We start from the raw sequence: 25,686 nt of genomic DNA, 5'->3' as shown, positions 1-25,686 counted from the left end.
CGAAAGACTAAATTTCGCGACACAATTTTTTCTTCTTATAGAAGGGTAATAGCGTGCTAAAGTTAAAAAGTCATACTTGCCCATTTTGTATATTCGAAAAGTAGGTCTTCTAATTTAGACAGGCAAATGGACTAACCTATTTTTCTAATTATTTAAATAAAATGCAAGTTTAAATGATATGATTTTCGCACATAGGCATAAGGAAATAAGAGAACATATTATGTAAAATAAAAATAACCTAAAATGGAAAAAATGCATGAAATGTAATAAATGTCACACAAAATATGAATCCAATGCATAAATAGCCTAAAAGGATCATTGGACTAACCCATTTCTACAAGTCCTCACTAACGTTGGACTAGTGAGAAATCGAAAAAAAAAGCCACAACTAACGTTGAACTAGTGTGGTGACGTTATACACTCATTACAAATAAATAAAACATATATAATATAATTAAAACAAATAAACACATAAAGCACATAGAGCATGTGAACACATAACACATAGGTATAATTTTTAGATGCAAAATCCTAGAGAAAGCGAATAAAACACAATGTTCCCTGCGGTGGCAACCCGGTTAGGTCTTTGTGTTAGGCTTAACTGATGTACTTCAATTTTCATCGCACCATGTTCTCCTCTGTTTTCAATCAATAATATAAATTTCTATTAAAAAAAAAAAAAGCGAATAAAACACATAAGCACATAAACACACAAGCACACAAGACCATAAGATCTAACTATTACATTGGGAACCCTAACTACAATCTAAAAGGGGAAATATATCTATAACATTCGTCTAACTAATTACATGTCTTGCAAAATAAAATCTATCTATTACATTGTCTATCTAATTACATTTCTTGCGTAATAAATATAACTTATCTATTACAATTTGGGCATTTAAATGCTTTCAAATAATCATAAAACTTAAATTACACAAACATAAAATAAATGAAAACTTAAAATAAACAAAAAATGACATAAAACATATAAGCACATAAGAGTACATAAAAGGAATTTAAAGGATAATAGAGGTACCTTCCTTTTGATGTAGCAGCTAAATGAGGGGAAGGAAGAGTTGTCTACTTTTTTAAACTCAACACAAGAATCAATACACCAATTTAATTGTCAATTTTAAAAAAGAATGTAAACATTTACTAAACTCCCCTTTTTATTCTGAAAAAGGTAAATAAAAATAAACCAACCAAAATTTACAAATTAAGTGCTTTTAAATAAAACACAGTTAGCAATTAAAGAAGAGAAATAATTATAATTGAGACATAAAAAAATAGGGACTAAATTGCAAAAAATTAGAAAGTTTTTGGAGTCAAATTATAATTCTCAAAAAGATAAGGAGTAAAAATTAAGTAAAAATAAAGTTCATGGACCAAAATGCAAATTAAGGACTTATGTGAAAGAAATCTAAAATTTTAGGGTTACAATAAAATTACTCAAAAAGTTAGGGACCAAATTATAAAAAATGGGTATTCTGTTCTTATAATGGAGGAAAGCCATAAAGAGCAGGTCCTTTATGGAAAATATGACTTTTGTGAAAGTGATTGCGATTTGGTTTATGAAATTATCCCAAAAAAAAATTTAGAATGAATTTGTTTGTTTTGAAAGTTGTATAACGATCGCTAAACTTCAAAAAACCCTTCCTTAAACTTCAAAATCTACAAGTCTCGTATTTTTGTTAAATACAAAACCTACCAGTTTTTGCAATTATCCCTTCGTTTTATAAGAATTGTTATATCTGGGGTAAATTTGGAATTTAATTATATTTAATTCCGAAACACTCATCAAACCAAACATCAGGAATTGGAATGATGCTAATTCCAATGTGTGAATCAAGCTAGATATTGGAATGAAAAGTTTAATTCCAAAACCAGAGTCTATGATTCCATTTTTATTTCCGATTCCAATATGTGAAACAAGCACCCCCTCAAATGAGATGATTTTTGATACATTGGAAAGCTAACTCAAAAAGATATAACTTTGAAATTTGTGAAAGAGCTAATTTAACCTCCATCATCAATAAAATTGCAGTTGAGGTTGGATAAAAAATGAAGTAAAGTTAAGCTTTTAGCTGAAAGTACAAAACTGAGCACAAAGAAGAACAACAAGGCAGATCCGCGAGGTAGCATGTTGCAGATCCACCTTGCAGATCCCTGAGACAGAGCTGCAAGTTGGTTCTTGCATTCGTTTCCTTCTGCTTTTTGGGTCAGTTTTTTTGAAGAAATCCGACTGGAACCAGCTAAACTTGAGTTGAAAAAAATCTAAGATCAACTTTTTGACCATATGATGAGCTCATTTTCTTGGCCAAAAACATCTATAAATACCCCTTGTATCTCATTCATTTGAGCATCATTTTAGCAAGAGATGGCATCTTGTACTAAGAATAGAGTAGAGTAGAAGTAGACATAAAAGTAGTTTTAACTCTACTTTCATATTGTAAGTTTCAAAGTTAGTTTAAGAGCTTGAGAGAAAGGTGAAAATACTCTTGTATTAAACTTATTTGAGAGATCAACTTGTGAAAGAATTCAAGGATTAAACCTTCAAGACATTAAATAAGAATTCTTCTTTCCAAACTTTGTCTCTTGTTCTTATTTGCCATGCTTTGTTACAAGTTTGTTTCATACTTAAATGTTCTTAATATGATGTTTAGCTAAACATTTTCATATCCTAGGGTGAAGATGAATTTGTTATAGTTTTGATTTGAAGTAGTTAAGGGATGATTATGCTTTTTCATGATTTGTTAATTTGAGAATTTGTGCTTATGCTTTATAGGTGTTTGGCCATCAACTATAAATGATTTGATACTTGCTAAGCAATGAAAGTTGCCTTTAAATAGATTCAAATTCTTAAACATTAACCTTATTCTCACAAAAGTAGTGGATAATGGTTGGTTGGATTCATACAATAACTTCATTGAATTTATTTAACTTGTTTTTTACCTTATCTCTATGAAATTAAGTAAAGGATAATTCAAGGAGTTAAAGGAATTGACGAAAATGTGAGAACCCCAAACCTTGCATATTTTCTAAGCATTTTGGTTATTTCTCGTTTTCCATTTAAGTGAAGATTTGTTCACTAACCGTTTCAAAAACGGGAAGGCCTTGTTGTTATGTGCAATTATGTATGAGATAAGTATGTATGTGTATGTGTTAGAAGTACGATGGAGTGTGGCAATCTAATTTGGAAAAGAAGGAAAATTTTTGTAAAATGTGGAAGGGCCGAATCCGGCCGGAAATCCGGCCAGTTCTTGGCCGGATTGCTGGCCGGATTGGTGGAGGTTTTTGAAAAAAAAACGAGTTTAGCTTCTGCCTGGAATCCGGCCAGGAATCCGGCCGGAAATCCGGCCAGAAACTGGCCGGATTCTGACGTGGCACAGCCGGTCAGCAGCTTTGACCGGCTGTTTCTTTCCTTCTTATCTCTTTGGTTCACCAAAATATCTCATTTTTCTTCCCTTCTCAACCGTGAACTTTGAGAGCAAAGAGAGAAAAACTCTTCAATCTTCAACTTTGATTTTTGCTTCAATCTTGGAATTTCACCGATAGATTTTGGAACCACTCCATACAAGTGAGCTTCTTGGAAGGTTAAAGCTTTTGGGTGGAGTGATTTTGAGAGGGAAGCTTTGAATTGCTAGTCTTCTTGAGTTGTGAGGTAAGATGATTAAGAAAGTTCTCTTTTGCATAGATAATGGTTAAATTGTGATTTATAAGAGTTGGAAATGTCATTTTGTGTGTTATATCTTGATTTTGGTTGATTTATGGTGAGGTTTTATATTTAATTATGATTTTTCTGTTTGCATTTGATTTTGTCTATGTGGCCATGTATGATGAAGGGGAATGTTATAGAATGAGGCTATTTGGTGTAAATGATGGTTAATTGCAAGAAAATGTTGTTTGGAAGGAAATTTGGAAAACTTATGGCTTCATTATCTTCAATTCTGGCCGGCCCTGTTTATCATAGTTAGAGGCCGAATTAGCTTTGGCTTAAAACATGAAAGTTGTAGGGAATGACATTTTAGAGATGCCTGCAAAATTTCAGGTTAATCGGAGTAGTATAGAGTGAGAAAAGTCGAAAATACCCCTGCTGCCCTGGTTTCATCCGAACTTGGGACTTGCTTCTGTAATTAGCTAATTTGGCTAGGAATACTTCTGAACTGGTTGTTGAGGTCTTCTGAAGAAATGTAGCCTGATGTCCTAGCTGTCTTTTGGCTTTGGAATCAATAGATTTGGACCTAGATAGACTGAATTGTAGCTCGTTAACCAGAACGTGGTTTGTCCACCTGTATTTTGCAGTTCTGAACTAGTGTCTTGTATTTTTGACCTAGTTGCACTACAAACTGACCTTCTAAATTGTTGTAGCACTATCTCTTAGCTTCGAAACGGTGGGTCTTGCACCCTAATCCAATAATCGTAGTGCCTTTAGTGCCATTCCCGCAAAATGTTGTCAAGTATTGTTTTATCTAAAAATGTTTCTAGCCTGCTTTTGTATTTATTGTGGTATTTATATGACTTTAAGCCTAGTGAACGGCTTTTGGACATGAGATTATTCTATACGACATGTTGGGACTGATTTGAGAAAAATAATGAAGCCATTAATGGCTGGAAAAATAGGTAAACACAAGGGACATGCCGTCCGTTTATTTTCTTGTAAAATGAATGAGTTAAAGTGGTTTTCGAAAATGTATTTTGTATCATGTTGAACGTATTTCCTTGGAAGCATCTTCGGGTTTTTGAATAAAGGATCGAAGACTAAATTTCTATTCGAACTCGTATATTGTCTTTGGCAAATAATGTGACCGTTTTATCTTTTGAAAACATGATACCTTTTCGTTTCAAACTTCAAATGGTCCTTAAGCCTTTCCAACCGATAGAGGTATGAGTTCGGGTTTTATCGGCCATAAGTGCATTGTTTCTAAGCAAGGTTTTAAGTGTGGAAGTTAAAGTATTTTGTCCTCTTTTCACATGATTTTTATCAAGGCTTCGGTCATTTCTTGGCCACTTGAATATATATGCTTTTGAATCACATAAGCAATTCCGAAAGAATGTTTTCTTAACCCTCTTGGTTTGGATTGCATTAGGGTTATTCCTGTTTACGGATCCAAATGCCTCTTTACACTTTGAAAGTCTTTTATACGTTTACTCCCGAGTAGTCGGGTATTTGTTGATTTCATCTAAATCATGTTAGATGGATTGTAATGTGATCTTTGTGAAATTTTAGGTTCCATTGGTGATTGAGAATTGGGCGTTGTTTTGCGGTTATAGGTGAGTGTTCCTTATTTGTTATATTTCCTGATTATATGGCTTGTTTGAATGATTGATAACGTGTTAAACGCTTTCAATGATTGCTAAAATGATTTTCGAGGCGAGTGTGTACTTTACCGCACTTAGCCTAAATGATTGTGAAATTTTAATGATTGAGCGATTGAAATGTTAATTGTGCATGAATGTAGGCCTTCGGGCTGAACTGGCCATTGCCCCTTGTTACCGGTCGTCTCGAGCCAGTCGGACTCGGTCGAGCGATTAGGAACTTGGGTGAACGATCCAGTATACTCGAGTATTACCCTGTAGGTTGGTGGAGCCTGGCCAAAAGCCAGGGACGGGGTGAATGAAATGAATGAATGAATGAACGAGGGGTTTTACTTATACAAAATGTATTTTCAAATGATTGAAGAAAGGAGAATGGAAGGAGAATGAATGAATGAATGAATGAACGATTGGCTCCTTGTGAGCCCGTATCCTTTTAATGAATGTGTTTATCGCTTTATTGTACTTGTATCGTGAATTGTTGTTTACATGCATTTGTTTCTCTTGTTGCCTATGTGTACGGAACCTCACTGAGCTTTCCAGCTCATCCCTTTAGTTTTTGTTTTCCTTAGCAGGGGAAGACGTGCGAGGACGGAAGCTACGAATAGATTAGCCGTTTTGGTACTTTGGTTTCTTTTGTAAAGGTTCTCGCCCTAGTGCTTGGCACGGGCTGGTTGTATGGTGAATTGAGAACCTATATTTTGACAGTTGCACTTCCATTGAGACAGTAATGTATATAAGTTTACGTTTAAGTTTGGATTTATTGTTATTTCGATTGTTTTGTGGATTTTCTTATCTTTTCTTATAGTGACTGACTGAGTCCCGGCGAGAGCTGGGCAGGCGGTCCGCCGATACCCTGGGGTACGCCCTAGGGAGAAGTGGGGCCGTTACAGAAAACAATTTTTAGAGGAATTAGACAAGGTGGTTTCTCTTAAACGTCTATTGGTGAAGCCAAGGACGTACAATTGGAAGTTATTCCTTGACAATTCATGGAAGCATAAGCATAATCACTTTAACTAACTTCTAACCTTGACATAACAAGGGATTCTAATCCCTAGGATCCTCTCACCTCCTCTTTAAGCAATTCTAATCTAACTTGTCTTTCCTTTCATTTACTTTCTTGCAACATACCGCTTAGATGGTTGGTTTTACCAGTTAATGGCCGATTTTATATTTATTGCTTTTACTATATGGCTGATTATACCGCCTAACTAACTTCTAACTTTTATGGCTGGTTGTACCACCTAAATCTAACATCTTTCATGCCTAGTTTTACCGCCTAATTAACTTTCTTTATTTTTATGACCTTAAACTTTGATTGTCTAGATAATAAAGTAAGTGATTAAACTCAAGTGATTGCCACTTTCAAAATCCCTGTAGGATCGACATCTATTATTCCTATACTCAGTAAATGAACCATGCACTTGTAGAAATAGGATAATAAGGTTTTAAAATTTGTAGTGCAGTAAAAAATCCTATCACATACTGCTGTGAAAACTAGAATCGTGCATCCCTTTGCCAGCTAGATAGGCACCAATAGTTGCTTCCTTCGCAAATTTAGCAGTAGTTACAACCTAAATTCAATGGCAAATCCCTAAATCTGGTCGAGTGGGAAGGAGGGGAGGGGAAGGAAGAAAGAGGGTAAGGTGATGGAATTGTGCAATAGTTGGGTGGGCAGTGAAGAAGCAGATAGAAGAAGAAGACGATGTTGCTGGTGATTTTTTTAATTACATTTTTTTGTTAATTACTCAATATATCTTCGTGCTGCATTTTTTTTCTATCTATGAGGTCTTCAAAATGGTTCTAGTTCCACACTTGCAAAATGGAATTGATTTATTGCGTCTTGCCATGCTTCATCGGAGAGGATGGAATGGAAGGAGATTTTCTCTTGAATAGATGAAAGGAGATTTGAATAGATGAAAGAAGGAATCAATCTACTTTTAGATCTAAGGGGATGCTACCAGTGATTTTTTTTAATTATATTTTTTTTGTTAATTACTCAATATATATTCGTGTTAGATTTTTTTTCTATCCATGAGGTCTTCAAAATGGTTCTAGTTCCACTTGTAGAATTGAATTGATTTATTGCGTCTTGGCATGCTTCATTGAAGAGGATGGAATGGAAAAAGATTTCCTCTTGATAGATGAAAAGAGATTTGAATAGATGAAAGAAGGAATCAATCCACTTTTAGATCTAAGGGCATGGCTTGCGAGGAAAAAATAGGTTTGTCATATATTTTGGACATTTTTGTCCCTGCACAAATATTCCTCCAGTTAGGATACCCATGTAACCGGATGATTCACCGGTAAAAATTGAAAAATGATTCGGATTGCATGTACTTTTCAGTTTAGTGACCTTTTTGGCCACAAAAAAAATTAGATGATTAAGCAGTACAATTTTTAATAGTTGAGTAATCATTTTCGCCATTCACTCTAACTTTTGTTGTAAGATTTTGTAATTCAACACATATCAAGAAATGATGTGATGTCTTAGAGAATTTTGAAATATGGTCATCTTGAACTAGGATAATTAAAAGTAAGTAGATGAGATACATAAACTACAACAAGCATCATGACTTATTTATTTCTTTAGTATTAGTATTGGCATGAAGTATGAAATCAAAGAGGAAGAAAGATTTTGGAAAAGTTGTTTGTTGTAGTTTTGATTGTTCTACTCTTCTTTATTTCTAGTTTGATTGTCTCCTATCTATCAAAGTCTACTACTACATGCTATAATACTTTGTTTAGTAGTTCTTGGAATAAATAGTTTGGAAATTATTCACATTATTTCAAATTTTATTTACCTTTTTTATGGTAAAAAAAGGAGAAACTATAATAGTTTTAATCTAATTTAAACTATTCTCATACACTTAGTTTTAATTATTTTACTATGTGATTAGACAAATAGATGAAGTATTTGCTGATGAATTTTCTTAGATGGATCCTTCTTACTTGTGTCCCTTTTTCTCTTCTTTTCTTTTCTTTTCATTTTTTGCTTTTTTTTGTAATTCTCTTTTCAATCATTCTAGTTCATATAGTCATTATCAAACTACAGAGAGAGAGAGAGAGAGATTATTAGACATAGAATGTTAGTCAAAGAGTTTTAATCTGGTCTTATTTCTTTGTTATTACAAACTTCTAAACCATCACAAAACATGTAAGGTTGGACAATAAATTTCTCATAATCATAACCTAGAAAGGAAATAAAAAGTGAATTATCAATAGTGTGTGTATGTGTCCATATATATATACATATATATATTAGAAAAGATGTAAAATATTAAAATAATACACTATGATTATTGTGTTACTTTTTTATTCACACTAATCAAAATCATAATTTCATAACGAAATAGTGTAATCAGATATACATTGTATACCAAATATTTTTTAGCAAACTTGCAAGTATGATGTACATCCATCATAAGAAAATTGCTGACAAGAAATGCATTAGTACTCTAATTAATCTAGAGGAAAAAGCCCAGTAACATTGTTTTTGGCACAAAAACTCAAGCTCTTAAACAAGAAGTAAAGCACGTTGGAATCTTCTTTTTCTTCTGCATCAAAGAGGATAAATAAAACAAATCAAAATTATATTCAATTGTTCCATAATATTGATTTACCTAAAATTTATATAATGGAACATGTGTTTAATTCATTAAATATGTAAATAGGGTCATTTCGAAATTAATAAGGAAACATGGAACAATAAAACATAAACCTCTAATGCTATTAAAGAGTTAGAAGACTTTTTGAATTGAAATATATCCTTAGCAAAATATAATATTTTTACAAATAATATATAAATATTTTTAATAATAGGTTTAGAGTTGCATACTCAGCAATAGGATATTAACTTTTAATACAAGATGGTACTAAACAAGAACTATTTGGTACTAAATAGATGTAAAATTACATTGTAAGATTAATTATAAGATAGAGAAGTTAAATAACTAGCTAAATTTATTACCTATGGTTTATGATTTAATTATTGTTGCTATCTATATGCATAAACTTAGAAAAGTAATCTTGAATTTTTAGCAGTTGACTAGATAATAAAAATACTTTAAAAAATGTTTGGTAGTGCTCCTATAATAAGGTTCGCATTATCTAATTTGTGTGTCTAACCATCATGTATACATCTAATTTCAAGATATTCGCTTCAAAAAGATATTATTTGATTAATCTTACAATGTAATTGTTTTCTTATCTATCTCCTTATCAAATTAATATTCTCATTATATTCTCCTATAAATCTTATGTCTTTGTAAGTTTGGTTAAGTTTATTTGTATTAAATTTTGCATAGATGACCCATTTTTATTTTGAAGGAAGAATAGGAAAAATTTTGAAAGTGATAATGAGGTGGACAAGAATAAAAATCCTATTCTTACATAGTGAGAAAAAGTCCTTATATAGGACTCATGATATGCACATGAAGAACTAAAAGTTTACCAATTTAGTCTTGCTAATAAAATCTAGTATATTATCTAAAATACCAAAAAAGTTAAAATCAAAATTTTAAAATTTTATCTTGTACACCTACTACAAAAAAAAGAAATAATTGCAACAATCATGTTAATTATGTTATTCTAAAAAACTTAATCCCAACATAAATTTAAACCATAAGGAATTAAAATTTAAACTACTTATGACATATAAGTTTCTAGTAAGATAATATTATACTACTTGCTATTGATAAATAGTATATGCATGTCAAAAAGATTAAGTCAATCTAACATAATAATTTGATATTACAATGTGTCAATAAATTGCGTGCACTATAGAGTATAATTTAAACTTATAAAAAAGAGAGGGAAAAATATAGAAAAAAGATTAATGTGGACAAGGATCAAACCCCAAGTTTTAGCTCAAAAAGAAAAAACCTCTCAAATTAGGCTATAATCGATTCTTAATATTTTGATTATATCAAGATTTTTAACAATCAACTTTTAGTAAGAAATGTATAGTTTGGATAAACGGAAATGGAAGGAAAAGAAAAGAGAGGATTCTAATGGGAAAGTAAAAGGAAATGAGTGTAGAGAAAATTACATTCCATCCATCTTGTTTGGATTAAATATGAAAGGAAAATAAAGAAAAAATTGAAAATATTGTTTGGATTAGAGAAGGAAAGAAAAAGAAATAACCATGCATTAGTTATGTTTTATTCATAATTTAAAACTTTAATTATAAACATATATTTTTTAGGAAATTTTAACATTTTTATTAATCTTGATTTCTTTTATCTCCATTGCTACCTATTTTTGGACAAAAGTAAGTTGAGAAAAAGTAACTAGACATTTTCCCTCCCCATCCTTTACTTTTCCTTCTCAAAATGCAATCCAAACATCAACAATCTTATCTCTCGATTTTCTTCCTTTCCCTTCTATTCTTTTGAAATAAATACACAAGATCTAATAAGCCATCCAACAAAATAAAAAAATGAAAAACAAAATTTTAAAAATATTATACCTATCTTAGGAAGTAAAAGAGAAAAGAATAAACTAATTTTACAAAATTATCATATTGAATAATCCTATTACTTTTTTGGATATCCACTAGTACCTTTAATAATATAATTGTTACAATCCCTTTGTAATTCTGTATAGTCATAAGTACTAATATTGCATGTCCCATATTATTTTTCTACAAATCACTGAATATAAAACCAATTTTCTACTTTACCATGCATACAAATTTCAAAACAACAATAAATCCATGTTTAAAGATTGAATTGTCTAATACAACTGTTTCAAAATTTTAAATACTAAAAAGTACTTATATAGTATGATAAGCAGTTTTAGAGTATTAACTTTCTTAAACTTTATGCAAAGCTGACAAATAGAAGAAATCTTTAAAAATCTAGAATTTTGTACATTTCTTCTATGTAAAAAAGTTATGATATTGTTTCAATTTGAAGTTACAAAAATCAAGTTAAAAGAATTAAAGACTTACTATAACAGGTTTATCTTGTTGTTTGTTGAGAAGCTCACATTCATGCTCAATAGTCCGACCTGTCCAATCATATTTATGATTTTTTCTTGTTGCTCGCACTTGAGAAAATACCATGGAATAATTAGTAACAGCACCAGTCATGTGATCCCAGTGTCCAAATTGAGGCACTGACGTCCATCCATTATTTTGGGGTGAACCTGATTTCTGTCATGTCAAGCAATTATTGTACCAACATCAATTGAATTTATATGGATGAAGAGATTAAAATATTTATGCTATACGATTTGTTATAATTCTCATATTATGGTACTTGCAAATAAAAAATACTTTAAACCTTAAGTTCCTTGATTGTTTCTCTACTTTTTCTTGAGTTCAACTCTATTTCTTGAGAGTAAAGTTCAACTAACATCAAGTTCATTGAACATTTGATTGTTGCAATATTCAAGTCTTTGTGGTTTAGTCACTTTGTCAAAAAATAAACAAATCATTACACGAAAAGTGTTACCCAAATTGACCCACAACTACAAAATCTAGTATCATCTAAACTATCAAATACTTATTATAAAATCTAGTAATTTTCATGTAATTTGTCAACTCACAAATTACAATTCATGCAATTTGTCAACTCACAATGAGTTTACTTTCCTTTATGAATTACATGAAAATTACAATGAGTTTACTTTCCTTTATGAATTACATGAAAATTACAACTAAAGAAATATAGTCATATATTTTTGACAATTCATTGTGAGTTGAGTCAACTCACAATGAATTGTAATTTGTGAGTTGACAAATTACATGAATTGTAATTTGACTCAACTCACAATGAATTGTCAAAAATATATGACTATATTTCTTTAGTTTTTTAAAATTATATCTAACTAGATGCATATATTAACATAAGAGCATATAGTGTCCAAATATTTGGATTGTGTTCAAATATAGAGAAAGTTACATGGAAAAGTGAGATAAAGGAAAGTAAAAGTCCATTTTCTGCATACATTTGGTTAGCAAGAAAAATGTTGAGAGAAAATAGAAAATTGTTAATAGGTAATGGCAGTCACTTTATTGATGCGGCTGACTAATTATTTTTCTTCAAAATTCTACAAATCTTGTAGGACTCATAATGTAGAAAAGTGTAGAAAAATGCAAGAAGGTTTCAAACTTTCTGCCAAACATGCAAAAAAAATCACAACTAACTTTTACTCACTTTTTACATTTTTCCTTATGACCAAAATATTGTCTTATACTTTATATTTGTTTTCAAAGAAAATATGTTATAAATAAATGATAAAAAGAGAAAAAATAAATTATAAATTACCAAACACTTAGATTTCAGAAGTATTATGATGGAAAAAGTAATTGGAGGAGAGCTTAGCTAGAAAAAATTGAAAAGAGTAAAGGAAAACGACTAAAGAAAGAGAGTAGGTGGTAGGGCTTTATAAACAAAGGAAAAGGCGAAAAAATAACACAAAACGATGGTAGCTTAAGGTGAGACAAGTTCTAGGTACAATAAGAACTCAAAAACACTTGGCATTTTAAAAAGTAAAACAGACACTCTTTTGAATTCTTTAGTGACACGTTTCTAGCGTCCAAACTAAATGAACAAAATACTAACATATAAAGTTACTTATAAACCTAAAAATAGTAAGTTTAATTTTCGAAACTATGACAAAAGTACTTTAGAGTCATAAGTAGGTCTTAAGATATGCTTGTCTAATTTATCATGATTTTATCATTTTAGTAGGATAAGCAATTGATGAAATATTTATAGTAAAATTGAATTGATGCAATATAAACATTAGTGGAATAATAGTTGCAATGTTGTCCATAGGTATGAACATTATAATCCGAGAATTGAAAAAGCAAATAATAAAATAAGTTTTAGTAATAAAAAATATTTCCGATTGTGGTCATCAACAACTATAAAAAATATAGTATAAATGTGAACTTTTCTTTTTGATCTCCATGTTAACATGGATTACAATTTGTTTAAACTCTTTTTAGGTAATGAATTCATAAATTTTAGTTTGAAAAATTTTGTCAAGAAATAGGCTTTCTACTTTTTTTTATATCAAATGCAGAAAAAAAAACAGAAAGAAAGTAGTTATTTCATTCCAAATCATTTCAAAACGTCTTTGTGTCTCAATATCAAAGATGATCTTATTTCGATTTCTTCTATTCGTTGTGTACTGAACATAACTACTTAGAAAGGAAAACATCATGTTGAAATACTAAGTTTACATCTATTTATATTGCACAAGTTCTCTCAAGCATTCCTTTTTCTTTTTAAATAAAATCAATCTTTTCTTCATTACTCATACAAATTTTTTTAAGTATCCATTCCTTCAACATTTATTCTCTAAAGTAATTATTGGTTGATATTTTTACAAAATCATAGGCAAAATAAACATAATGGAGACAGTAAAACATGAAAGTTTGCAAGCCAAATCCAAAGGAGAAAAAGAAAAATAACCCCAAATAGAAATCAGCAATTAATTAAAGAAAAGTTGCAATCATCATAAGAACATTAATACTAACCCCACATAGAAATCAACAATTAATTAAACACATCTAAATAGCTAAACGTACCTCCTTTTGATATTCCATGAAGAATGAAAAATGTGAGAGGGGAGCACAAAGTGGTTGTATGTGTGGACGTGATCATTTTACTAAGATTGATATGTATTTATACATCATTTTGAGAATAAGATGATAGATTGCCAAATGTTGTAATCCTCTTACAATTTGGAGAACATTCAACACAACCACTTATCAGCCTTGTATTTCGCAAATATTGTGGAACAAAATGTTTTTCAATAACTCTAAGAGATAGAAAGACATTCTACAAAATGGAAAAGCACACATACTTTATATAACAATTGTCCAAAGTTTGAATGTAGCATAGTCTTTTTTTTTAATTCACTTTGTTTTGACATATTTGGGATTCTAGAGTAAGGAATAAGGATTTATATACATAAGTCAATTTTAAGAAAAATTTGTTGCTACTATAGATTAAACCTTTTGCTCTCAGCATCTTTTTTTTTCAAATTTTTGGTGTTATATGACCAATCATACTTTTTTATGTTTTTGTTCTTGCTTGTGATATTTATGAGTTAGTTTATATTAAAAATAACAAAAATTTAGGCATGTACACTTGAGTAGTCAATGTAGTTCTAGGATATACGCTTAATTAGTGAGACTATTTTTTATTTCTAATTCAAGTTTTTTTTTGGGTATATTGGCATGCAAATATGTTATTGTTTAATTAGATCCTAAGTGCTAAGTTTCTATTCTTATTCAATAAAACTTTTGATGAATTTTTTCATTCTTTTGATTTTTTTTACCCTTCTTTCTCTCCCACACCCTTCACACCCCTAATTGTTAGGCACATGATTATCTTTTGATATAAATCAATTACTCCCTCCGTTCGACATATTAAGTCTTATTTTGGGACTTACACTTTTTTCCAACAATTCAACAATTTCAAATGAATTTGGTGTTATTTATAGAAATACCCTACTTCCATTTCTATATATTAACACGTGTTGTATAGAGAAAAAATGATAGACTGGTGAAAAGATATGTGGGACCCAAGCTTTAGGAATGTTATCACATTGTTTTTGAGGAGAGTATCATGCATGACTCTCATGGTCATTTAATGTGAGGCTGACACTTCACATATGCAATCATTGTACTCAATTAGTGCATTCTTGAGCCCCCCAAAAGATTAAATGAGTAGGTTATATTTAAGGGTAAGAGATGGAAAAGGAAAAAAAGTTTTTTTTACCAATTTTGGTAAGTGACAATAATTTTAGGATAGACAAAAAAGGAAAGTATAACACTTTCAATGGAATGGAAGGAATATATAGATAAACTCATTTTATAAACTCATTTTTTTTGGTCAAAAATACTATTTGTAGTAGATTCACGTTGCTTTTTTAATAAATTAACTAATCTCTACAAGTTGATGCTACCTTAAGATTTTTTTGCTGTTGCATGTGACTCGTAAAAAATCAAATTTTGCCATTTCTACTCATAGTTCATTCTATAGGAAATATTCTATCTTAATCTACAACCCTTTTCATGAAAATATTTATATATGTATATATGTATAGATGTACATAATGTGTGTAATACATATATAAATAATGTGTGTTAAACTATATACATGCGGTAAAGTAGAACCTTACTATTTTTTGAATGACTTATTATGCTCGATTATAATTGCATTAGCATAACTACAATCTTATTGATTATTTGAGATCCATCTAGAGTCTAATGAGGTATTAAATCACCACATGTATCATGCATATGTATTTATAAGTTAAATTTAAGATGTGCTATTATGTAGATTACATAGTTGGCAAATAAGTAAAATAATTTTTACATGATCAATCTCTATAACAAAAATAAAGTAGACCAATTAGGAAATTTTCATATCAGCATTACGTTAAAATTCTCAAAGGGACAGAAATCTATTACTTCAACTAACAACAACAAGAGCCAAAAATGTATTTGAGTATTTAATCATGAAAAAAAGTATTCAATTCATTATTATATGATATTAGATGTCGCATAAAACGTAAAAAACCATCAAGATACCCCTAATAAATATTTTTGCACCTTTTAAGAAAATTTAATGAAGATTTTTTCAAACACTTAAAAAGTCTTTTGATTGGGAAAATTTTACCAATTAGGAACATTTATTTTTACAGGAGGTTTTTAAATTGTTAGTCCAAGAATAGCACTTCCAAATTAGTATTAGATGGATCACAAAGGCAGTCAAACTAGCATTATTTGAACTCATTTGAAAATAGCTTACTTAAATTTAGTTAATTAAGAAAAAATTTTTACACAACATATTGTTAATTTTACCCACGTTGGTGTTAGCTAGTTAAAATAGGCATATTATTTAATAATATAGCTTAAACAATTATTCTAATCTTTATATCTAATTCTAACAAAAGAAAAGAGTGGGTTGGATCATGAAAACTAGGTAAATATCTAAAGTAGGTCTTTCCATTTGAAACTAGAAGGTTTTAGTTGAGCACGGCTTGGGCTGACCAGTAAGGCCAAATTAAATGAATTTTTAATTGTTCTTTCTCTTTTATTCAACGAGAAGAGAAACCTATTGTTGCATTTTTTGTAGTAGGGAGGCTGCTGAATCTAGTTTAGAGTACAAAAATGTGCCAATGTTTTAAAAAATCAAAGTTTATGCCATTTTAAATTGGGTTTATAGCAAGTATATCATTGGGCTTGATTTTTTTTCCTATCAACCAAAGCCCAGTTCCTTGGCTTGGGTTTGCTTTCATGTTTGAGCTAGGTTGTTCACATTTGTGCTTGGGCCAGAACACTGAAGCTGATATAACTGGTCTAACCAATATATGATAGGTTTGGGAGTTGGCTTGTTTTTATTATTTTGTTGGCCTTTTCTAATGAAACAATTTTCTAGGACTTCCTTAAAAAAAAAAGAAGAAAGAAAAAGAAAAGGAAGAGTATCCTATTCAATTATATTGTTGTTAGACTTTAATTGCTATTTATTTCGAATAGGTCATAAGATTTTGCTATTTGTCCCCTAATTTTTGCATAATTATGCTAAGGCCTAAAAACTGTAAAATGGATAAATTTTTTTCTTTTAGAGTCTTGATCTCTCTGTATGATATTTCATGCATGTTTTGGGTGAATTAATTCTGGTTTTTCAAGTATAATTAGGGTAATTAAATTTATTAAGTTTAAAATTTTAATATAACAACTTTGGAAACTAATGTACATAATTTTTAGTTTGATGGTTTAAAATTATTTTTGGTGATTGAATTAGGCTAGTTTTGAGTAGATTATCAATAATAGGGCAGTAAAAACTATTTTGTAGAATTTGCAATTTGGACCCTAGATTCTTAAAATTTATATTTTTGCCCCCAAAACTTTTACTCTCGCTTTAGTCCTTAATAATCTTTGTTCATGTTTGTAATTTTAATTTATTATTTGTTCCATGAAATTAGTGAGTTTCTTTTTTTAAATAAATTAAGTTTTTTATCTCTAACAATTAATTGTCTATTAAATTGGTACGTTGATGTGTTTGTTAATCTTGAACAATAGATAACTCTTTTTCCCTCATTTAGCTGCTACTTCAAAAAAGGTACCCTAATATCCATTAAATTCCTATTATGTACTTTTATGTGTTTCTATGTGTTCTTATGTTTCATGTGTTTTTCTTTTACTTATTTGTTTACTATAACCTTTTATTCATTTCTATGTTTATTTAATTCAAGTTTTATAATTATTTGGAGGGTACTCGAATGTCCAAAATGTAATAGATAGGTTATATCTTTTTATACAAAAAATGGAATTAAATAGGGAATATAATAGATAAGTTTTATTTTTGTAAGAAATATAATTAACTAGATAAATGTAATCGTCTCATCTTTTGCATTTTCGTGACCTCTTCAAGAGATCATTCTTAGGTTTTGCAATTAATGCAATTAGTACCAATTAAATCTTGAATAGACTTTTGTTCCTTCTGATATCCTCTAGGTTTAGGTTTGCATCTATATAGAAGCATATGAATGTGATAAGTTAAAAGGTTAGATTAGGAAAATTTTGACTACATCTTGCAATTAGCTTTGACTAGGTTGAAATGGTGCCTTAAATTTGAATCGATCGAATCTTTGTCTTCCCTTTCTTTAACTGTAACTCACAAACTTTTTTCTCTTATTTTCAAAGATCTGAAGTCGTCTAAGATGATTTTATTTTTTATTTTTTAAAAGTTATTTTTGAGTGATTTGGTACATTTAAATTCAATACCTAGTGACGGCTCTCTTTTTGTTATAAAAAATCCTTTTTAAACTATCATTTTAGGTCCAAACCGTTGCATTTTCAAAGTTTCATTTTAGATCCTCTTTCTTTATTTTCTAAAATCAAAAACTCATTTTTTTTAACACCTTTACTTTTATTTAAAAAATGGGGTGAGACAGCTTAAAAAGAAATTCACTAATTTCATGGAAAATATAATAAATTAAAATTACAAACATGAACAAAGATTATTAAGGACTAAAGTGAGAAAAGTAAAGTTTTGAGGGCAAAAATATAAAATTTAAGAATCTAGGGATAAAATGTAAATTCTAAAAAAATAGTTTTTACTACCCTATTATTCATAATCTACTCAAAACTAGCCTAATTCAATCACCAAAAATAGTTGTAAACCATCAAACCAAAAACTATTTACATTTGTTTCTAAAATTGCTAGATTAAAATTTTAAACTTAACAAATTTAATTACCCTAATTATACTTGAAAAATTAAAATTAATTCACCCAAAATATGCATGAAACATCATAAAGAGAGATCAAGACTCTAAAAGAAAGAAATTTATCCATGTTCACAGTTTTTGGGACTTAGCATAATTATGCAAAAATTAGGGAGCCAACTAGCAAATATCTTATGACCTACTAGAAATCAATAGCAATTAAAGTCTTACAAAATAAATGAATAGGATCCTCTTCCTTTGCTTTTTCTTTCTTTTTTTTTTAAAGAAAAATCTTAGAAAATTGTTTAATGAGAAAGGATCAATAAAATAATAAAAAACAAGCTAGCTCCCAAACCTATCACATATTTGCTAGACTTCTAGCTTAGGCAAAAATTTTGTGGACAATCTAGTTCAAACATAAAAGCAAACCCAACCCAAGGAACCGGGTTTTAGTTGATACGAAAAAAAGGGTCCAATGTTAAACTAGCTATAAGCCCAATTTAAAATGGCATAAAGTTTGGCTTTTATAAACATTAGCCCATTTCTTTACTCTAAACAAGATTCAGCAGCCATTAAGTAATTCTAGAGAATCAAAGCAAAAAACATAAAAAGGGGAAATGATTCAAATGACAAGCAATTAATCAACAATATTCCACTGGAAACTGAAAACTTTCGGCCAAGATGACCAGAGCTCCATCGACAAACTTTTTCAATGGCTCTTGACATTTTTTTTTTTACATAAACATGATCTTCACAGCATCAAGAGTATATTTAAGATGTCAAATAAGATCCCAATCAACACAAAACCAATAAAAATCAAATTTAAAGCCCAAGAATAATACGTCCATATCAAGTTTCAAGACAAACCCTCATACAACTTATGTTTCATGCTTAGAACCCCATCTAAATGTATAAACAAGGCATATACAAATTCTACTCATGCTCAAGGGCTAAAATATCAAGAAAAAATTAAGATCTTAACTATCCAAAAGAGTTTTACCAAGTTAAGAGATTTACCAAAATATCAGGAAATAGTGGCACCGTCAAGCTCTCATCATCCACTAGTTTATCAAGTTTTTGCCAAATATTTTAAGATGTGTTTTGGAATTTTCAGTTCAATCATACTTGCTGAATTTCGGAGTCTTAAAACCCAAGGGCAATTGCACATATGAGAAAAGACACAACTCATCATAATTCAAACCTCTGTTTATGTTCAATCCTTGACTTTTCTTCATAAACTCATAAAATTAGTCTAACCTCTTCAACAACTCCTTATCAACAGGTGTATATTCATCCATTTATGCCTTTCCCTAGGAGGTGGTATCCAGCATGAATGGCTCTGTGGTGGGGTGTTGGGGTCCTTGAGAATTAGAAGGGATATTTGGGTTGTTCTATTGATTAATTTTGGGAAATTTGATTATTAGTCAAGTTAACCAAAATATAACTTGGATGTGAGTGTGGGAGACTATGATTCAGGTAAGTAATAGCACCCTTAGGTGGATTTGTAAAAGGTGGAACAAATGTGGTTTGAATGTTGGATATGTGGGAAGATTGGTTATCTAGCTCAGGTTGGTTACTATCAAAAGGTATATGATTATTCCGGATAACACTATTACTGTTCGAAACAAGTTGATCGATTGTGTGCCTTTGTGCTGCCATTTCTATACTTAACTCATTGAATTTGCTCAGCATCTCACTTAATTTGGCCCTTAAAGTTGCAGTATCTGATGGTGCAATCATTGCGGCTCTTCTTTGATGATTCCAGAGGTGAACTCATGTTTATACGATTTATCAAGTATTTGCTGCGAGATCTTGTAACGATGAGGTTTCTACGTGTAGTTATATTTGAAAGTACCTAAAATTTAGAAGACAAACCCATTTAGAAGTTCGTTCTTAATTAAATTGCTATAGTTTATTCAAAAGAAAGGGAAAAAGAAAAGAAAAAAGGCATGAACTAGTAAATGTTTAAGTAATTCGAATGCATGTCCTATGGAGCAGCCCTTTTTATACCAAGAATATGGTGTCGCACCTTTAAAATGGGACTTATTCACCAAACTTATGTTTCAATAATAACTTTGCAAAAAGAAGAAAGTTGTTTCATTGACAAATTTGTAAAATTCATATATATCATCTACATCATTTCTTGAAGGTGATTTCGTACAAGGTCATTAAATTTATTCAATCTATCTATTACAGCATCTTTAGCTCTCTAGAGTAAGGATTCTTCATGAGCTCAATTTGATTACATAATTCTCCACATTTTCTGTTCAATTCTTGGTGTTTTTCTCTCATTTCTTCGTATGACCTTTTGTTTTTCTCTACCAAATCTCTGTTGACTTCCGCAGATTACTTCAATTGCATATTTTCTGTCTTTCAACTCAATGATAGCTATCAATCTCTTGACCTCCTCAGATTGTATTACTTGTGGTTGTTGTGTATCAAAATCTCTAGGCCAATTCTCGTATTGTGAGGTGACTACAGCTATCTGCTTAAATTTCGGAATATAGACAATACTTTTATCTTTGGACAATGTCCCCCAAGTTTTAGTAATTGGTATCTTCATTGGAATTTGGTCTAGGCAGCTCTTTTTGTCAAAATTGATGGTGAAACTAGTCAAATCAAGTGTGAGTGGTGATTTTTGACCACGTTCTAATTGCTTGAAAATTTTTTTCAAAATGTGGGCCAGAATGCCTTGAGTTCTTAGTAATAGTATGAAAGTTGATAATTTGGTGTGCAAAGCAAGCTTGAAATAATCAGTCCAATCTAACACCCATTTGATCTTCTCATCTAGTAGTGTCGTCAAAAAATTAGCCCTGGTGCCTGCGTTGGAGGCTTGGATTCAACTTTTTCTTAGCTTCGAGATCCGTTCATCTTTGGACAATTTTTGACTTGTACATCCAACTTTGGTCTTTATATTCTTTTCCATTTGGATGCATCTTGGGAGGTTTCTTTTCATGTTTTGCCACTTTAAGGGTCAAGGATGATGAAAACTCTTTTGGATGGTTACGATCTTAACTTTTTCGTGATATTTTAGACCTTGAGCATGATTAGAATCTGTATATGTCTTGTTTATATGTTTGGATAGGGTGCTAAGCATGAAACATGAGTTGTATGAGGGTTTTGTCTTGAAACTTGATGTGGAGATGGTGTGAAATTTTGGGGTTTTATTCTTGGACTTTAAATTCTATTTTTATTGGTTTTGTGTTGACTGGGACCTTGTTTGATGCTTTAAATATACTCTTGATATTGTGAAGATCTTTATTTATTTTTTTTAAAGAAAATCTTAGAAAATTGTTTAATGAGGAAAGGCCAACAAAATAATAAAAAACAAGCCAACTTTCAAACCCATCACATATTGGTTAGATCAGCTATATGGGCTTCAGTGTTTTGGCCCAGGCAAAAATTTTGTGAACAATCTAGTTCAAACATGAAAGTAAACCCAAGTCAAGGAATCAGGTTTTGGTTGATAGGACACAAAAACAAGCCCAATGATATACTAGCTATAAGCTCAATTTAAAATGGCATAAAGTTTGACTTTTTTAAAAACATTGGTCCATTTCTTTACTCTAAACAAGATTCAACAACTACTAAGTAATTCTAGAGAATCAAAGCAAGAAAGACAAAAATGGAAAAGAGTTAAATGACCCTGATGTGGCCGAGAGGTGGTTGGAAAAAATGATTGATATTTTCGCTACTTTGCATTATATTGAGGGGAGACAGGTGACCTTTGCTATCTTCCAGTTAGAGGGAGCAACCCGTTCCTGGTGGAATGTGATAGGAATAAAGTGGAAAAGAGAGCAAACCCCGAGAACTTGGGTAAATTTCATGAGGGAGTTTAATATAAAGTATTTTCCACCTTTAATTCATGAGAAAAAGGAGGATGAGTTTATTAGACTTCGTCAGGGAGCTCAAACTGTAGCTGAGTATGAAAGTTAATTTACTAGATTATCTAAGTTTACTCCCAAACTAATCGTGACCGAGCAAAGGTGAATAAGGCAATTTGTTCAAGAGTTGAATGTTGAGAATTAGAAGGATTTAGCGGTGGCCCAAATCAATATATTTAGTGATACGGTGGAGAAAACCCAACCGGTCGAGAGTATGATATTACAAGTTAGAACCTTTCAAACAAAGAAACGGGGTATGCCTGGTAGTAGTTCCGAACAAGAGGACAAGAATGTACCTCCTAAGTTTGGAAGGGAAACTGACAAAATAAAACTTGCGGGCCAAGAGGAGCCCCGTCAAGAGGAGATCAAGTTGGGCGAGAACAACAGAGAAGTGCCTCACAAGGAGGCTCGGCATTAGCTCCCCGTGTTTCCTGCGGATATTGTGGGAAGCCGAATCACACAGAGAAAAATTGTTGGAGGAAAGAAAGAAAATACTTGCGCTATGGAAATACCGATCATCAGATTGCCAATTGTCCAGTTTCACCTCGAGAAGAGAGTGGGACCCAGCAGTCAACCAAGACAAATCCTGGACAGTCAAGAGTGGAAGGGAATAGACTAAGGTGCCGGTTCGGCTGTATGCTCTAGAGCAATATCAGGTTCCTGATTCATCTGAGATCGTAGAAGGTACGATCCCTATATTCCACCATTTAGTTAAGATTTTAATAGATCCTGGTGCTACCCATTCCTTTGTCAACCCCAATTTTATATGTGGTATTGATGTAAAATCTGCTAGATTGTCATATGATCTAGAAGTTAGTGCTTCTACGTTTGATCACTAGTATGATTTATACGAATTGCGAAATTTGGGTTGGAGAGAGAAAACTATTAGGGAATCTAATAAGCTTAGCCATTAAGGTGTACGGTGTTATTTTGGGTATGAATTGGTTAATTCGATACGATGCCCAACTGGATTAAAAGAGAAAAGTGGTAAAATTTCGCATATTTGGGGAGACAACCTTAAGGTTAGATGTAAGGGGTAGATTAGTCTCATCTGCACTTATTTTCGGTATTCATGCTAGGAAATTACTGAGTAAAGGAGCGCAAGGTTTTCTAACTTTTCTAATAAATACTCTGATTGATAAGTTGAAGGTAGAAGATGTACCGGTGGTGAAGGAATATCCGGATGTGTTCTCTGATGAGTTAGTGATTTTACCTCCGGAAAGAAAGATAGAATTTAAGATTAACTTGTTACCAGAGACATTACCTATCTCTAAAATTCCATATCGGATGGCAGCTACCAAACTTAAGGAATTGAATTTATAATTGCAAGATTTATTGGAACGAGGGTTTATACGAGAGAGTGGATGTCCATGGGAAACTCTGATACTCTTTTTTAAGAAAAAGACCAAAGTTTAAGGCTGTGTATAGACTACCGGGGGTTGAATATGTGACAATTAAGAATACATATCCTCTGCCGCATATTGATGAATTGTTTGATCAACTGTAAGGAGTAGTGATATTTTCAAAATTAGATCTCCGACAGGGGTACTATCAACTGCGAATTATAAAGGAGGATGTACCAAAAACTGCATTTAACTCTAGATATGAACATTTTGAATTTGCAGTCATGCCGTTTGGATTAACCAATGCGCCTGCCGCATTTATGGATTTGATGCATTGGGTTTTCAAACCCTATTTGGATCGATTTGTAGTCGTGTTTATCGATGACATCCTTGTCTACTCGAAAACTCGAGAGGAGCATGAGCAGCATTTGAAGATTGCATTGCAGACTTTAAGAGAACATCAATTGTATGCTAAGTTTAGCAAATGTGAGTTTTGGTTGAAAAAAACTTCTTTTCTAGAGCCTGTAATTTCAAAAGATGGTATTACTATAGATTCAACGAAAGTAGAAGCGGTAACTGAATGGAAGAGACCAGAAAATTTCACTGAAATTCGTAGCTTCTTAAGATTGGCAGGGTATTATCGTCGGTTTATTGAGAATTTCTCAAAACTTGCTGGTTCTTTAACCGATTTGACGAAGAAACATGGCAGTTTTATATGGGACACTAGATGTGAAACTAGTTTTCAAGAATTAAAAAAAAAAGTTGACTATAACACCAGTTCTACCTTTACCTAATAGAAAGGATAGTTTCACTTTATATACCGATGTCTCGAGGGAAGGATTGGGGTGCATATTAATGCAAAATAAGAATGTGATTGCCTTTGCTTCTAGGAAGTTAAAACCTCATGAGCAAAATTATCCGACCCATGACTTGAAATTAACAGCTGTTGTCTTTGGGTTAAAAAAATGGAGACATTATTTGTATGGAGTAATTTTTGAGATTTATAGGGATCATAAGAGCGTCAAGTGTGAGGACCCCGAAAATTTTTTTTTCTTATTTTATCGTATATTACTAGCTTATTTAAATAGTTATTCACTCGTTTTCTCCACATAATTTATTTCAATCATTTTAAATCTATTTACATGGAACTATGCCTTACTTATATTTTAAAAACATTCTGTTAGCAAATTTAATTTTTCGGAGACTCGTTTAGCAAGAAAATAGCGAGTACACATTTTTCAAAATAATATTCACCCTGAGAGTTCAATAATCTTGAAAATTTGAGGACTCATGTTTAAAATAGTTATTTTTAAAATTAATTACCCTAGTATTAGTTACTTATATTATTTTTACATGAATTCCTTTTAATTTTCGCCTTATCGCGCGCGAATCGGAAACTCGCGATTTCACGTCAAATCGACCCAATGGAGATTTAAGAAATCTATTCTAGACTACTAAAAGTGAATAATTATAATGTTAAGGGAAGTACATTAGAGGTTTAGTTCATAATTGAAACAAACCCAAGAGAAATCGAATACGAAATCCTCGCGCGCGAGTACTATTCATAGTTGACTTTTGTGCAAATTTTAACAACAAAGCACCCAAGCTTCTCCAAGAAGCCTCATTCATCAGCACACCCTCTCTCCCCTCCCCTCAAGCTGGCCAAAACTCTTCAAAGAGAAGAAGAAAAAAAGCTCTTCACCACTTCACTTCAAATCTTGCAACAAATCCTTCACAAATCACCATCCAATTTCAAAATCACTTGGGAATTCACTTAAACCAAAAGAAAGACATTATCTTGGCTGCTATCTTGGAGTTTTAGTGATAAAAAATTCTGGTTTCTCTTAAAGCTAGGAGATAACCATCCTACACCATCCAATCTTTCATTCTTGGCTTTAATAAGTTTTATCCTTGGCTTTGAAACTTGTAGCTTCATTGTTGTTGT

The 25,686-nt window shown here is 31.3% G+C and overlaps 2 long non-coding RNA genes across 2 annotated transcripts; one reads left to right on the top strand and one right to left on the bottom strand.

The window, feature by feature from the left end:
- The first annotated feature begins 3,478 nt into the window (after positions 1-3,478).
- On the top strand, positions 3,479-6,063 carry LOC140006504 (uncharacterized). The gene is made up of 3 exons (XR_011814161.1): positions 3,479-3,664; positions 5,231-5,274; positions 5,889-6,063. It is a non-coding gene; the product is annotated as an uncharacterized lncRNA (long non-coding RNA).
- Positions 6,064-8,701: 2,638 nt separating this feature from the next.
- Positions 8,702-13,922, bottom strand: LOC140006501 (uncharacterized). The gene is made up of 3 exons (XR_011814158.1): positions 13,862-13,922; positions 11,270-11,473; positions 8,702-8,873 (listed from the first exon to the last, which is right to left on the bottom strand). It is a non-coding gene; the product is annotated as an uncharacterized lncRNA (long non-coding RNA).
- Between the last annotated feature and the right edge of the window lie 11,764 nt (positions 13,923-25,686).

The sequence above is a fragment of the Coffea arabica genome, chromosome 1c (assembly GCF_036785885.1).
Source record: "Coffea arabica cultivar ET-39 chromosome 1c, Coffea Arabica ET-39 HiFi, whole genome shotgun sequence".
In the NCBI taxonomy this organism is placed as follows: Eukaryota; Viridiplantae; Streptophyta; class Magnoliopsida; order Gentianales; family Rubiaceae; genus Coffea; species Coffea arabica.
The sequence above is the reverse complement of the archived record's forward strand: the minus strand, read 5'-3'. Positions and strand labels throughout refer to the sequence as shown.